Source organism: Perca fluviatilis, chromosome 22, assembly GCF_010015445.1.
Source record: "Perca fluviatilis chromosome 22, GENO_Pfluv_1.0, whole genome shotgun sequence".
Classification (NCBI taxonomy): domain Eukaryota; kingdom Metazoa; phylum Chordata; class Actinopteri; order Perciformes; family Percidae; genus Perca; species Perca fluviatilis.
The window spans coordinates 2,231,695-2,246,715 of NC_053133.1; the positions used below are offsets into that span (position 1 = coordinate 2,231,695).

The 15,021-nt window shown below is 41.4% G+C and overlaps 1 protein-coding gene and 1 long non-coding RNA gene across 2 annotated transcripts in view; both read right to left on the minus strand.

The window, feature by feature from the left end:
• The window catches only part of scospondin (subcommissural organ spondin), a 204,355-nt gene that overhangs the window by 16,984 nt on the left and 172,350 nt on the right, over positions 1-15,021 (minus strand).
• On the minus strand, positions 6,176-9,183 carry LOC120552007. The gene is made up of 3 exons (XR_005637952.1): positions 9,011-9,183; positions 6,281-6,473; positions 6,176-6,189 (listed from the first exon to the last, which is right to left on the minus strand). It is a non-coding gene; the product is annotated as an uncharacterized LOC120552007 (long non-coding RNA).

The window sequence follows — 15,021 nt, forward strand, 5'->3', positions numbered from 1 at the left end:
AGGGCATGGATGTATGGGTACAGGGCATGGACATATGGGTACAGGGCATGGATGTATGGGTACAGGGCATCGACATATGGGTACAGGGCATGGATGTATGGGTACAGGGCATGGATGTATGGGTACAGGGCATCGACATATGGGTACTGGGCCAGGCAGCATGACGGAGACAACCACAGGACAGAGAACACTACAGGCGTGCTTTCACCGGCGACCCGATAGCTGCTGGTTAGTAAATACGCATGAACACTAAAAGCGTGAGGAAGCGTGGGTTAATATGTGTATTAATATTGGGATGTCAACACAACTGTGTGAGTCGAATGACTTTAAAAAGTTCATCACTTTACTCGAACCAAAGTTCAAAACACCTGTTCATGTCTGTCTTCTTTAGTCTGTTGGCTGTTTAGGTTTTTTCCTGGAACACATTACTAACACATTTTGCACTCACTGCTGCATCTTGTGTAGACTGTTGACATATTTGTGCTCATCATCTTAATGTACATTTAATGTACTGGTGTTATTGTTGAATACATTGTGAATAAATATTTCTAAAATTCTATGATGTTTTTGTTGAGTTATTATTGCACAATACTTTTTCTGACATTTTTGAATCTTGCCCCTGACAAATAACCCATATTACAAAAAAAGACTAAAACTAATAAAAACTAAACTCAACTAGCAAACCTGCTTCAAAAACGAATTAAAACTAAACTGAATTTGAAAACAAAAAGTCCAAACAAAATAAAAATAAAAACGAACGAACGAAAAATGCAAAACTATAATGACCTTGGTTTAGACCTGTCCAGGAGGGCAGTGGCACCCAGGGGTGCAGGCTCCAGGTAAACACTGAGTGTGTGGCCAAAGGTCCTCACAGGTATATGGACAGGAACCTGAACAGTTACTAAACACCTGCCCAGTAGGACACCCTGCAACACACATAGAATGATTAACATACGATGAATTACATCATGTCTCATATATATTTCAATACACAAATATGTTGTGTGTGTGTTTTTTCTCTATGCACACTTTACAATATATGTCTTCAGAACAGATTGTCTCAGACACATTTGAGGTCACACCTTTGACTGCATAACACTATAAATAAACTAACTGCCAATATCACTCATTAAGCATCTTATGAGTTGCATGGCAACCACTTAAGAAGAATTCAATATAATTATTCAATATAACTTCAATTCAGTTATATTGCTTGGTAGAAATAAAGTACATAAATGTGCTCAATTTACAAATTTCAATGATGTGTGTGTTTTTGTTACCAGGCTCTGTTCCAGTGGTCCAACACAGGGCATCCCACCACCAGGCTCTGGCTCTCTGAGAACCGCCTTGTTCCGCATTGACAACCCAAGGCGGGCAGAAAAGATTGTAGCCGATCCCTGTCACTCCGGAAACAAACTGTTTGAACCCCTCCCCTCTGGCAGGAAGCTGCGGTCCATCAGGACCAAAACCACATACCATAAACACAATTCTTAACACACCCAATGCTTAAACTACTAAAACAGCTATTTTGAATAAATTTGTCTCTGTTTCTTTTCTGTTTCTGTATTTATTGTTAATTCTTTTTAATGCCCTCCATGGAGTCCATGGCTTACTATGTTTGTTTGTATGTATGCACCAATCACCAAACCAAATTCCTTGTAGGGTAACCATTGTGGCAATAAACTCCTTTCTGAGGGTCTAATTAGGATGATGTACAAATGTTGGGATATTGTCAAATGTGCATGTTAGTACTTGTTCCAAGTCAAACCTGGACATGATGGCAGATCACAGTTCTTTTTCTGCATGGTGTCATCACAGGAAGGACCGCCCTCTGTATCCTGGCAAAGGCGTGTCCTTGTTATCTGGCCACGGCCACAGGATGCTGAGCAGGAGCTCCATGGGTTCCATGGCTCATACACCGGACACTGAAGCTTGGTGCACACCAGAGTGCCATTCTCACACACACTGTAGATGAAGGGGTGTTTCGAGAGGTGAGATAACAGCTGATCTCATGCTGGGGGGAGTGGTGGCCTAAAGGTTAGAGAAGCGAGCTTGTGAGTGGGAGTTCGTTGGTTCAATTCCCCAGACCGACAGGATAAAATCTGGGTTGGGAAAGTGAAAGAGCAGCCCTCATTAGCAGCACTGAGGTGCCCTTGAGCAAGGCCCTAAACCCCAACCACTCCAGTGGAGCTGCTCAGTGTCAGGCACATTTGACTGTGGTTGTACTGGGCAGCTTCCAGGTATGAATGTGTTAATGTGACAGGTCGTTGTTGCAAATGTCTTCTAAGCTACTGTTCATGTTAGAAGTCAAAGATCACCTGGATGACATGCTCCCATAAGTCAGTGGAGCTACGAGGACATTGGTTGGCACAGCTCTCTTGGTAGGGCCGCCCCCTATCCTCACAGCGCTCACCTAGGAAACAAGGAAAATCAATCTTTCACAATTTTCACAAATAAAGTCATAAGAAAAGCTCACTGCATGTGCCACAGAAAGTGAGGTACTTTTTGGCATGACACCTCCTTACCTCTCTGACCTCCTCCATAACTACACCCCTACCTATACTTTACGTTCTTCCTCCTCAATGCTCCTCATCACACCTCCTGCACGGCTGTCTTCCATGGGGTCCAGAGCTTTCAGCCGTGCAGCCCCTGTCTCTGGTATTCACTCCCACAAGCCATCTGTAAAACTGACTTTCTCCCCACATTCAAATCCCATCTAAAAACCTACCTCTTCAAACATCATACTTAATCATTTTATATTTGTCTGTTTATTGCTTGTATTTCTCTTGTTTTTTGCTGTCAATTTTTATATCTTTTATTATTTGTACATGTAAGGTGTCCTTGAGTGTCGAGAAAGGCGGCCATGAATAAAATGAATTATTATTATTATTAATATTATAAACCTACAACATAATTTTTTGACCCACAGTTTACTGATTGACCTTTCTACTTACCTTTCTGTTAACTTCCTTTGTGTTTGTGATGGTATGTAAATCTATGGTATCTAAGTCTAGTGAGTTTTAAAAAGGAGCAGTTGTACCTGGGCAGAGTCCTGTGTTGCAGCTCTGGGTCTGTGTCTGTTGACTTTTACAGTGGGGTCCTGGAAGAGAAGCCAGGGGCTGTCTGTAGCGCTGCCTGACGCCACCGCTGCAAGGCTCTGCACAGGCTGTCCAAGCGCTCCACACACTCCACTGACACAGATCTGGAAGGGTAGAATGATTATCATAACCACCATCAAGTCTGTTCTCATCCTAATTAAAATGACTGTAATTGTCATGATGACTGCTGTAATAACTGTAATTGTTGTAATCACCATCCACGGTAACAAAAGCGTATTTACTGTTTATGGACTCCTGTACAAGCATCCTTGAGCTGGGGGAATGTCTGAGTTATATCTTAGAGATAAGAGTTTCTTCTATTTATTCATAGTAAATTAAAACCTGTTCATCCTCACTGAGCAGATATCTGTAGATGTCTTGTATATATCTGGACTGACTATGAAGAAGTACAAAACTTCAAATATTTGACATAAGAATCAAACCGTCCATTGGGCATGGTATTAATTCAGAGACAATTCCATTCATGTCCAAAAGGGAAGGGCCAGAGAAGCATTAAGGGATGATAGAGTTGAGTTCAGGATGAATCATTCTTTGCACACAAATAAACCCCAAATCCAACCAACCATACAGTCTGTATCCCCACAGAAACATGGACAACAAACTAGTCCTTGCTTCAAATCCATTTTCCATTTTCACTCCTTTGGGAAATAATGAATAGGGCAGCGGGGATGCACAATGCCATTTTTGATACTGATTGTCATTTCTTAAACTATCTACTGATGGTAACTATTATTCTCAACTGGCAGCAGTAAATTGACACACACTTAATATTTACAGGAATAACAATGAAATATTGGTACCACACATTAGAGGTGTCCATGGGTTGTCTTCAATAGGCTCAATTACTATATTGTATTGTGTCTTTACACGTCTCTCCAAGAAGTCAATCAGGCAGCTGCAACTCATTCAGAACACTTCTGCTAAAGCCCTCACTAAAACTAAGAAAGTTGAACCCCCCCTAACCCGCCCTGCACTGGCAGCTGCTGCCATGGTCCTGCTCAACGCCCTGCACCGCTACAACTTTTATTTGTAGTCATAGTTCTATTATCTTTATTGTTACTATAAGTATACCTAGAGCCTTGATCCGTCTGAGGTTTCTGCCTAAAAGGAAGTTTTTCCGCACCACTATCGCACCAAATGCTTGCTCGTGGGAAATTGTTTGGTCTTTGTAAATTATAGAGCGTGGTCTAGACCTACTTTATCTGTAAAGTGTCCTGAGATAACTCCTGTTGTGATTTGACACTATAAATACAATTGAATTGAATTAAATTGAACACACCAGTCCAGTTCTTAGGTCTTGGCACTGGCGTCCTGTGTGTAAAAACAATAATTAAATTAAATTCTGAGCTATTTATTCATATTTCTCACTGGAGTGTAATTGTACTGTAATTTATTTCTTTAATTTGAGCTTATTTTTATCTTTTATTTTATTCTTTAAAAATTCATTTTAGATGTGTCTTTTTATATTGGCTCATGTCTCTCATAAAACTTGTCTTAACACCTTTTTATGTCTTATGTAAACACTTTGGATTCCGTTGTTGTACAAATAAATTTACCTTGCATTGTATTCCACCCAAATTTTGGCATGCAAGTATTTCCCTCTCCTCCCAAGATAAAGCCATGCTCGTCACTTCCTCATAACTCACTCTCTCATTGTGAATCATTTTTTCTATGGTGCCATGCTTGTCTAGTTTTGACTAGTTCACTGCGTTTGAGCCTGCATACAATCTGCTGATGGGATCAAAGTATCAAACTGCTGCACTTTGGAGTTAAAGGAGCAACTGGAGCTTGACTGTGGACCTGACTGCATTTCTGGACTGAGATAAAGGACTCACTCGGTTCCTCTGTGAACAGAGCCTCTCCTCTACCAGTGGTTCTGGACATTGGCTCTCCTCCTCCTCTCTAGAAACAGGCTCGGAAACGCCTCTGGATTGAGACCATGTTATTGCTACTGATAACTCCTGCTTGGGAAGTGCTGTTCTGGAGGAAGGAAAAGGGCACACAGGGAGAACAGGGAGTCCACTCCGACCACTCGCTGATGATGACTGAAAGAAAGAAACAGGATTATGGAACTATTCAACCAGGACCCCTATAAATTACTCTCATTGTCCTGCGTTCTTACCTTCACACTCTCTAATGTCACACTGAAAAGTTCCACCATGGCAAAGGCTGGAGGACAGAACAGCCAACAAACAGAGTATAATCACAATATGTCAAACTGAGTCATAGACAGTATATCCCAGACAAACAGAGAGAAAACAACAAGTGGATGAAAAGAGAAATTGCAGAGAATGAAGAGATGGAGCATTTATCCAATTTTATGTACACCACAATTAAAACACAGTTACTTAGTATATAAGTGTTTCTCAAACTTTCTGTAAGAGTTAAAAACTAATTTGGTGTAACAGACAGACTGATACAGAAAACATAAGGCCATCTGCCATAGCTCCATGGGTTTTTAACAGCCAGTGTCTAACCAGGTACTGCAGCCTATGGTGACCGTGGCGCCCTGAGGGACAGTGACAGGTGTGGGTGGTTGTCCTGAAGCGTGGTGCTGCAGGTGGATGCAGCCACACTCCTCTGAAGGAACACAGCTACCGTTCTGCTGCAGCATGCCCTAGAAAGGAAAACAAATTCACAACCAACCAGAATTACCACCAGGCGATTGTAGGCCTATGCCTCGGATAAACCAGTCAAGTTGCTGTTTACATCTACGTCTGTCCAGACTCATATAATATATGTAGTGAAGACTTTGAAGCAATAGGCCCAAGAAGACAGCTGTTTTCAGTTCTACTGAATGCTGCTATCAGAGAGGATTTTTTGCAATCAATAAAACTGGAAGCTCCCAAAGAGGGCCAAACAACACTACAAAAGTTGTCATCACAACTCATATGAAAGGGATGTTTTAACAACAATATGTAACACAGCAAAATTGACTTCCTAAATTCATGCCAGTAGCAGCCAGGTGTACAATCCCTGACGCCTAAACACAGATCTCTTTGGCCCTGCAGTGCACACTGCTTCTCACAGGGCGCACCACATGCTGAGTACACAAAGGGGGCTTCACAATCTAAAAGCATGAGGAAAAAACATGTAGTAGATTATGAACACTATCAATATGCACAAAATCAAACACACACACCAACTTGGTTGTAACTCACCATCACATTGACTGAGACTGCATGTCCTGCTCTCTGTTTCAACAGGAGTGCACTGCTGTCCCCTGGTGGCTGGGGAGAGAGCTACACGGTAGCGCTGCTGCCTCAGAGACACACACGAGCACTGGGACCAAACACTCCACTGCGACATTATCCTCTTTTACAATCAATATAAAGATCTTCTTACTGGCATCCACTAGTAAAGTATTGAATAAAACAAAGATTCAATGAGCAACCATGATGATCTGACACTAGCAATGACAAATGGTTCAATAACATGAAATAAATCACTGCATTAATCAAATGTCAAATTCAGCTAAGAACAGGGCTGGAAAATATATCTTATCTATTGAATTATTGAATAGCAAACCAAAATAAATGTAGTCATCAAAATACATATAATCTCTAGCTCATATACATTCAGAACAGTTACAGCATTCTATGATATTCACCCACAATTTAAACCAATCTTTCAGTCAGCACACACACTTATTAATTAATTAATTACAAATTTATTTAAAAACATTTGTTATTGATGTAAATATATGAATGAGATTCAAGTTTTTGGTACATATTGTCCAGCCTTAAAATAAATACATGCTCTGGCTTCCTGACATTTAAATATAATATTAATTGTAATACTAATTAATGTTAATTTGCTGTCTGCAACACACACTGCTCTTTTTTATGAATGTCTCATTGTGTAGCCTTAAGAGAAAGAGGTGCACACACACTAGATCCCCCCAAAAAAGATTGTTCATTAAGTACAATAATGACCTTTCAACATTCCCAACATGTGACCAAGAGGGTCGATACATAGACTGCACCTGACTCAACCTAGGTGTGTGGATCAAACCAGGTCCCGCTCATTACTTATGTCAACATATCATGTACACATCTAATTATTCACATTATCATCTAGTAAGTTGGGTTACCCATATGTACCACTGTTTGTTTATGTCTTGTAATTTATTGTTAACTTGTTTATAGAAGAGGGTCAGAACAGATTTATGACTATAGTACCAGTTTCCTGTTGCAAATCATTTGATGTGTATACAGTATATTGATGCAAGTGATGGGCTCAGCCTGGGATTCACATCTGGGCTGGGTCTAAATATGAACCTTCTTGATCATGTTGATTATTACCTGATGAAGACATAATACTGAAACCTTGTTTGTTGGTTGTTTGTCTGTCAACAGTATTAACAGAAAACTACTAGCCAGATTTTCATTAAACTTGGTGGAAGGGTAAAAATTCACACTGCATTGACATTGTAAAATAGGACATGGCTTTCTTAGGAACAACGTCGCCTTCCAGGCAGCGCAGCAATGGTTATGTTTAAGGCAGGTTTAAGGTTTTAGGTGAGGTTAAGCTGCCTGTAAGGCGATGTTGGAGGCTTAAAACACCATCGAGCCCATGTGCACTCAGCGTCTGTCTCCAACTCTCCATCAAGGAGAGAAGACGGCTGGCAAAATTCACAAGTTCACGAAAGGTTGGTATCTATCTCTTGAACACCTTTTCACAATCACCGACCCGTCTTAGCAAACAAGCGATTGCGCCTGCTTTAGAAAGTTAACTACTAACTGATTGAGCCACTTGTTAGAAGTGAAATGGAAGAAGTGAATTGTCTTAGTTGTGAAAATCGATAGATTCTTGTTTTAAGTATTTTCACCTAATACAGTTAAAACAACGAAATCAAGCACAAAAGTACAGTTTTTAGCAAAATTGATTTCAGCCTAAAAGTAAATATATTATCTTGCTATGTTGTTTATCTTACTTAGATTTTATAAGACCAATCATTTTTGAGTGAATCTAAATCAAGTGACTGCAAACCTTTTATATGCTACTTCAAAAACTTAAATGGAGCTGGTTTAAATAAACATTTCAAAACCGCACTCAGAACAACCAAAAACAACCAAAAACTACCAAACGGGAACGTTGTGTGGAGGTAACAGTGCAACCACAGGAGAACGTTCCCGTTGGTTGGTTCCCCTAAGTTAGTTTTTGGTTTGGTTCGAACTAACCTTTAGAGAACCAAAAACTAACGTTCCCCAACGTTCCCTAAACGTTCTGTGTTAGTGGGGTAGTCGCAAGTTTGCGGTAAAATGCAATCGAGGTCAAAACACTATATGTAGCAGCTGTGAATCAAATAAACGTATTATAAATAATGTTATGTCATTTTTTACTCTTACATTGACTGTTTTCTGCTTCAATCCAGATGAGTATTGAAAAGTAGGCTATTTTCCGCGACTGAAAAAGGCACGTGTTGAGAACCAGCCTGAACCGGAGGTATCAGTCTGAAGACAGAGCTCAACAGTCCCACCAGTGTAATTAGTTATGTTATTAATTTGTTTACAATATTTTCAGGCTTCAACCATTGAAAGACAGGGTCAGGGAGAGAAAGAGATAGATTAGTTAGGCATTAAAGTAGGAAAGGAGGACAGCATCCAACAGCGAGTCCTCAGTTTTTGATACTTGATTGTTACGTCCCAGCGACAACCCCCCCCCCCGCCACAAATTGCTTTGTAATCTGTGGAAAAACACTGCTGATTACCATGGTTTCTCATAACACACATAACATCATCAGACAGAGCCACCACAAAGAGCACCACAGAATGAAATTACAATGAAAAATGATTTCATTGTACAGCACACAGAGGGCATCCTGCTATTCGACTCAGTTTACCAAGCTGAGCAGAACCAAGAGTAGCATTGTTGAGCTTTGTCTGTACCTGGACATGGCTGTTTATAACACAGCTGGGTCTCCTCTCTGTTCCTCTCAGCCTCAATCTCAGTGGGACACGCTGCGTCTCCTCCCTCCTCACACACACACACCCGCCGCCGTGACACAGCACCTGCGCCACAGCTCTGGGAACATGGTGACCATGGCAACCAGGGGCAAAGGTCATCTGTAGGCAAGAGAGTCAGTATGATCAGGTCAAATGTGAACTGTATTTACCTACTTCATGATCCTGTTCTGCTGACATCCTCCTTCCAAGATTATATATAATAATACATTTTATTTATATAGCGCTTTTCATGGCAGTCAAAGACACTTTACAGTAAAAAAACAGCACATATATCACATTTATACAGATAAGCAATAAAAGCAACACATAAAACAGCATATTAAAAGCAATTAACAATAAAACCAGTAACTATCAGGTGAGAAATGTAAGACTATTGTATGTGGAAAGCTAATCTGAAGAGGTGTGTTTTGATTAATGTTTTGAATGTGTCCAGGGGTCAGTAGAGTCACGGATGTGTATGGGTAGGGAGTTCCAGAGGGAGGAGGCTGCAGTGGTGAAAGCTCTGTCACCCCAGGTATGGTGCCTGGTCCTGAGTGGTGGGGAGAGGAGGTGTGCGTCAGAGGAGCGGCGGTTACGGGGAAAGTTGGGGCGGTGAAGCAGGTCTGTGAGGTAGGAAGGAGCCTGGTTATGGAGGGCTATGTGGGTGAAGAGGAGGACTTTAAACTGGATGCGTTGGGAAACAGGGAGCCAGTGGAGGTTCTGAAGGACGGGAGTGATGTGATCACGGGAACGGGTGTGAGTGAGGAGACGAGCAGCAGAGTTTTGAATGTATTGGAGTTTATTTAAGGCTTTTGCAGGTGAACCATAGAGGACGCTGTTGCAGTAATCAATTCTGGAAGTGATGAAGGTAGACCTGTCACAATAACAAATAAAATAATAAATAAAGATAAAGATAAAAACAAAAGATAATATTGTCGTTCTGAGACCATTTTCATCTAATATAATGATAATGGCATAATAATGCAGGTACACCTTTCCAAAGATCAATACACTTTTATTTCTAAAGAATATTTAACACTGGAACTGGAAGACATTTTAAATATCCAAAATAAATGAACAAAACAACCAAAAACAATAAATAAAATGGACTCTCAGTCTGTGTTAACAAAAAATGCTTTGTTGTTGTTCAGTTTGTATTTCTCTGTTCTGTATGTTTGCATAAAAAAAAAAGAAAAAAAGTGAGGTTGCTGTCGAAGATGACTCCCAGGTTACGGATGTGTGGGGATGGAGACAGGGTGGAGATGTTGACAGGGAGACCTAAGTTATGGGTGTTCTTCGTGAGGGATTTCGGGCCGATGAGTATCAAGTCGGATTTATTGTAGTTGAGTTGGAGGAAGTTGGTTTGCATCCAGGTTTGAATATCGGTGAGGCAGTTGGTCAGGGTGGAGGATGTAGCTGTGGTGATGGATTTGGTAGAGATGTAGATCTGGACATCATCGGCGTAGCAGTGGAAGTGAAGACCATGTTTGCGTATGATATTTCCAAGTGGCGGGATGTAAAGGATGAAAAGTAGAGGACCGAGCACTGAACCTTGGGGGACGACTTGTGACAGAGGAGCAATGGAGGAGGTGCAGTTGTTGATGTGTATGAACTGTTGTCTTGTCATAACTGTCAACTGCCCCTAGTGAAGATTCATAATTCAGAAATTAGTCAAGTCTCGGTCTATAAATATTTGGGTGTCATGATAGACGACAATCTCTCATGGACCTCTCATATAGATTTCATCTGCAAAAAAATACAACAGCGGGTTTATTTTCTTCGTAGATTGAGATCTTTTGGAGCTAGCAGTCAAATCATCTCTCTGTTTTTCACATCAGTAATTCAGAGTATGATGCTTTACTGTAGTACTGCTTGGCTAAGTAGCCTCTCAGTTAAAAATAAAACAAAGCTATTTAATCAGATTAAAATTTGCGCAAAGATTACAGGATTACCTGCAGTGTACTCCTTTCAGGAGGCTCACAATAATAGTATGCTTAGACTAGCCAGAAATATTTCAAATGACCCTTTACATGTCTTGCACAGTGAATATCAGCTTCTGCCTTCAAACAGACGCTTTAGAGTTCATTCTTTTAATCGTATTAGACTTAAAAACTCCTTCATACATCAATCTATCCTATTGTTAAACCAGCTACATTAAACCCAGTGCAATATTTATTGCAGGGATATACATCTCCAAGACTCTGTCCGTGTGTATGTTTATGTCATGTACTGTTGTTACATATGTTTTCTTTGTTTCCTTTTTGGAGTTTGTCATTTGTGGTAATGTCTCATGTATGTTTGTTGGTGGTATTAATCTTATGTATGTTTGGATGTTTTTGAACGAGCTACCCAGGGATGTACAAAGAATTTCAGCCTTTGGCTGACAATAAAGTTGTATCGTATCGTATCGTATCGTATCGTCTGTTGGTGAGATAGGAACGGAGCCGGGAGAGTGCTGTGCCACTGATGTTGCAGTAGGTTTCCAGTCGGGACAGGAGGATGGAGTGGTTGATGGTGTCGAAGGCTGCAGTGAGGTCAAGCATGATAAGAATGGTGAGGTGGCCAGAGTCAGAGGAGAGGAGGAGGTCATTGGTGACTTTGAGGAGGGCTGTTTCAGTGCTGTGTTGAGCGGAATCCAGATTGAAATGGTTCAAACAGGTTATTGAAGGAGAGGTGGGTTTTAATTTGGGCAGTGACAACACGTTCCATGATTTTTGAAAGGAAGGGGAGGTTGAATATGGGTCCGGATTCAAACCAGGTTTCTTGATGATGGGGGTGACTGATGCAAGCTTGAGTGTTGTGGGGACTGATCCGGAACTAAGAAAGGAATTGATGATTGTAGTGATGAGTGGGGCGATGGATGGTAGACACTTTTTTTTTAATTAAAAAGTACAAAGTCAATATTTCCAAAGTAAAAGATGAACAGGTCTTAATGAAAGCTGATGGGATCAAGGCTGCAGGTGGAGCTGTTCATACCTGTGGTGAAATGTGAAAGCTCCACTGGGGACAGCAGAGAGAAATGAGAGAGCAGTGTTTCCTCTATGTTGATTTGACTGTGGCGGCCCCCCACGGCAACATTTCTGCCCCCTACGGTATCAGAAATAGGGCCGCATTGTTAGAGTGCATGTCAGAGAATAGGGCGGACACACGAGGGTAACTAGCCAGTTGAGATGGTGTGTGTACGTCCTTGAGAACTGTAAGTGGTATAACTTCTGTTGTCAGTTCATTTAAGCCTGGTCTTGCAAATTTAAATTAAGTTAACTGGTGATTTTCGTTGTTTGTATTCTTCACCTGCGAGCTAAATTGCACGTGGCTGTTGATTCGATATAATAGCGATTGCTGAACGCCCTTGCCCATGTTTGTATTTTAGGTGCATTATTTACATGCTGAAGTAGTTACACTGCATTAAGATAATGTAATTAATAGTGAGTTTATTGTTATTTGCTACAGAATGCTTAGCCTATACTGTATGTCAAGATCAAAGTTGACCTATATACTAACTCAAAAAATACAGTTCTATCACAGCTGAAAATATGCCTCATTGTGTGTGTGAATAGAGGTGAATAAATATATTGGTTTGTGTTGCAGCGAAGTGTCAGGACACAAACAGCTGACGTTTGCAGGACTTCATTTGGTGAAGCTCAGGAGTGTACGAAGGAGACAATTTTAGTAATGATGGGAGCCAGTAGGTTGACACAGGAGGACAGAGTATTGTTGTAGTAGTCCACAAGGTGGGTTGGATCATCAGACACTGAGGGGGGGCAGATATTGAATTGGAGAGAGAAGCTGAGAGAGCAGATGAATTTATGGATTTGAGGTTCCTGAATGATATTTTTCGCTTGTCTTTTGGGATAGGAATGGGGATGTTGATGTCCGTGATGATTGCAAAATGGTCTGAGATATGGAGGTTTACGCTGGAGAGATGATTTACTGTGAGACCAGTGGAGCAGACCAGGTCCCGGATATGACCATCAGTATGGGTGGGGAAGATAACATGTTGTGAGAAGTTGAAGCAGTTCCAGAAATTCAGTGGCAGATTTGCAGTTGATGTTGTCGATGTGGAAGTTAAAATTTCCAAGGATGAGGACAGAGGGTGATAGCAAAAAAGAGGAGCTCCCGGCCAAATAAGGAAAAAAAAACAAGAAAGTAACTCCATAACTACAACTCGAAGTGGGGAGAATATAGGTCATGAACAGATCACAAAGTACGAAAGGAAGAGAGAGAAAGACGAGAGTTGAACAACAGCCTGGAAAGATGCAGGTCGAAGTGGAACTTCCTGACCTGTCTAATGCTGCAGACACCGAACAACCTAGCTTGGTGAATGCGTTGCAAGCTAGCTTGCAGAATGGCTTGGATAGCATGCAGGCTAAAATTGGGCCAGCACAGCATGGACGAAATTAGAACAAATTAGCAAGCAAATGGAGGACAATCTGAAAGGAGTTTGTGAAAATGTGCGACAATTGAGAAGGGCTGGACAGCTTTAGGGAGGACACAAATAGAAAATTCGAGGCTGTGGACGTGGACATGCGGGCTCAAAAGAAAGACATTGAGATGCTAAAAGAGCGTACTGATGATGTGGAGGAGTGGAGCACCGAGATCCAGGAAATTCTCAACAAAACAAAACAAAAAAAGCTCAGAGAGAAGGTATCTCACTTAGAAGGGAGATCAAGAAGAAATAATATCCGAATGTGGGGGCTGAAGGAGGGGATAAAAGGGGACTCGGTTACTGAATACGTGGACAAGCTAATCCACAAAGAGCTGGGGATGTCGCATGATATTAAACTGGAGATCCAAAGGGCGCACAGAGCATTAGGGCCGAAACCACAGCCGAACAAACCCCCAAGAGCAATTATTGTCAACTTTTTAAGGTTTGATGTCAAGGAAAATGTCCTCAGAACGGCCTGGAGAACGCCGTTGGAAGTGGAAGGACGGAGAGTGACTTTTGACCATGATTACACGGCAGAAGTGACTGCTAAACGATGGAAGTGTGCGGGCTAAAGAAAATTCTCAAAGAGAGGGGGATTAGGTTCCAATCACCAATGGACACTAGGGTTGGGTACCGAACCCGGTATTTTACCGGTACCGACCGAATCACGTCGGTACTACCGAGTATTGGTTCACGTAAAATCAAACGGTGCCAAATTTCGGTACCTGAGAAGCTTATCTGTCCTCTCTGCATGTTGACAAAGAGCAGAGGACCTACACAGCTGCAGAGACTGGAGGCTGTGCGCAAGTGGACCAGAGTCGGAGACGGGGGATAGAAGTGAGGGGAGGATGGCAAGACACAAAGGAGAATGAAAGGTCACAAGGATGAGAGGTGAAGAGCCACGGTGACCCGAAAAGAACAGAACACAGACACACAGCCTAATTGTTTTTGAAGACAGCTCATTGCTTTGCTCCCTGAATGTCCTTTTGGAATGCCGCAGTCAGTAAGTAAGAAACTGATCTATAATAAGGGGCCTCAAACGGGTAGATCAGGGATTTGTTAATTTTGGCAAATGTGACGTGTGCAGTATTTTTATTGTCCCTCTTCTCCACATTAAAGGTGGCCTCATGTATAAGATTATAAACAGAAGGACTCACTGGAGCACTTGTGGCACAAATGTAAAGGTCGAGGGTTTAAAGATTGAATGGAAAATGTACAAAAGCTCCTGTCAGGAGCTCCGGTGTTAAGTTTGAATGTTGGACAATTCTAGTGAGCTTGGGAGATCACTTGCAGGGGAGATCTCCGCCACTAGGGGGTGGCCCTTTCACTAGGAGAGGCTTTACCATCCACCCACCAGCAGGGAAAAGGGCAGAGGTGTCAAAAGTATTCACATTCATTACTCATACTAGGGTTTGAAAAGGCTATCAACTCAAGCTTTTTACTTAAGTAAAAGTGTAAAAGTACTGGTTTCAAAACTACTTAAAAGTAATGTAATGTAATGAGCCTCCAAATTATTGTAAATTTTTGA